Below are 2,264 nucleotides of genomic sequence, written 5' to 3' on the forward strand. Positions count from 1 at the left end.
CTCCGTGATACTTTTCGCGGTTGATGAGAGTGGCTAGAAGCCAAAGCATGAGGTGGGTGTTCACATGTCCATTGGACATTCAGTTGCCACGAGGGTGAGGGTTTAAATCACGCAAACACTTATTGGTTGCGACAAAGTAGTCATGCACACACTTACTAATTACGACAAATTAATCATGCACCCACTTATTGGTTACGACAAAATGGCCCACCAACCTTATAGATATCTAAACGGATGAAGTAATAGCTGGTATCCTTTTCATATTGGTATGGTTTATAATATGTCCATGGCAGAGCTTACACCGAACAGTTGAGTGGGTCATGGCAAGTAATTAAGATCTTGTAACGCACGTGTCTCGGGTCCCTTCCTCGGTGTTATTTCCTTCCCTCCTCTCTCTCTCTCTCTCTCTCTCTCTCTCTCTGGCTCACACGGTGCCTCTGGTTTCTCACGATACTTTTCATGACCAAGGAGAGTGGCTAGGATCCAATGCATGAGGGGTCATTCATGTGTTCATTGGTCATTCGGTTGCCATGAGAAATGAGGGTTTAAATCACACAGACACTTATTGGTTACGACAAAATAGTCATGCACACACTGACACACTTATTGATTACGACAAATCAATCATGTACACACTTATTGGTTACGACAAATTGGCCCAACAACCTTATAGATATCTAAACTGATGAAGTAATAGGTGGTATCATTTTCATACACTGGTATTGTTTATTACAATATGTCCATGCATTAATGATCACCGTGGGGGTGCTTACACCCAAAAGTTGAGTGGGTCGGACTATAAGAAATTGCCATGGCCATATTCAATTGCCCATGGGCCAACTATAACGCGAGGAGATTGCTCTAGAGTTGGGTGGGCCGTGTCACTTGTTGGCCCGCACATAACTCCGCCCACTCATGATCGCCTTCTTACCCTAAAAACAGATCATCGTCTTTGTTGGCTACCAGTGAAGTTTGAGTCGTTCTCGGTGATTATGTTGTGTGGTAGGCCAAATTGATGGATTATACATGAGATGGATTTGACTAATGTGTCGACCTCAACGTTGGTGACAGGCTTGGCCTCGATCCACCTTGTGAACTTGTTGATTGCTACCAACAGGAACTTGAAGTCGTCGAGTGTCGTGGTTGGTGGCCCTACCATGTCCAGCCCCCATACAGTGAAAGGCCGTGTTATGGGGTCATCTTGAGGGTTGTGGCTGGCTTGTGGGATTTTTGCGCAAACCGTCGGCAGCCCACACACTTCCATATGATGTCTTCAGCATCCTACGAGGCGTAGAGCCAATAGAGTCCATGGAGAAAGGCCTTGCCAACCAACGTTCTTGGGTCCGCGTGATGATCGCAGGCCCCTGTGTGGATGTCTCGGAGCAGCCTGCGACCTTTGATGACCCACGAGTGTAGGAGATCTATCGTAGTCTTTTTGATAAGTAGAGTGTTAGACCCAACAAGGAGCAGAAGGAATGAACAAGTAGTTTTCAACAATGTTCCACTGTAAAGTTGTAAACTAATTTGATAGGTTGTTTGAAAGAAAGATAATCTATAAAAAAGGTAAATGATAACAAAAACAATAGAGTGCAATAAGTGGCTCAATCCTTATGGGTGTTAACTACAAGCCGGTTGTGTTTCTTATAGTGATTGAAACGCTCTTGAGAACACATAGGAATAATGTTAGGTTACTTTCACCAAGTTCCATTGAGTTACCGTTCATTGTTTTGATAATTGTCATGTGCCTAGACATATGTTAAGGTACTACCCTTACTTGGACAAGCCTACTTATGATTATACCCTCCATGTAAGCATCAACAGATACAAGAGATGTAATTAAGATAAAACTAACCATCATTAAACTTTAAGATCCAAAACAACCCCTTGCAACAATTCATAAACTAAGGTTTAGGTTTCTATCACTCCGGCCATCTGTCATCTATAAAGTGATTCCACAATGTCTTCCCCTAGGCCCAATTATGGTGAAGTGTCATGTAGTCGACGTTCACATAACACCGCTAGAGAAACAACAGCACAACATAATATCAAAATATTAACAGTATTCAACTTGGTTACTAGCAACAAGACTTCACCCATGTCGTCAATAACTAATGGGTATACTCACAATCCATCGTATGGATCATGATTAGTGGGTATGGATATATGGTAAATGATATGTCTATTTTGCATCACTATTTCATATTATAATTTATCCTATTTCATTGATATATTTCACATTATGATGCAATTTTAATGTCTTTTAC

This window comes from Triticum dicoccoides, chromosome 7B, assembly GCF_002162155.2.
Source record: "Triticum dicoccoides isolate Atlit2015 ecotype Zavitan chromosome 7B, WEW_v2.0, whole genome shotgun sequence".
Taxonomy (NCBI): Eukaryota; Viridiplantae; Streptophyta; class Magnoliopsida; order Poales; family Poaceae; genus Triticum; species Triticum dicoccoides.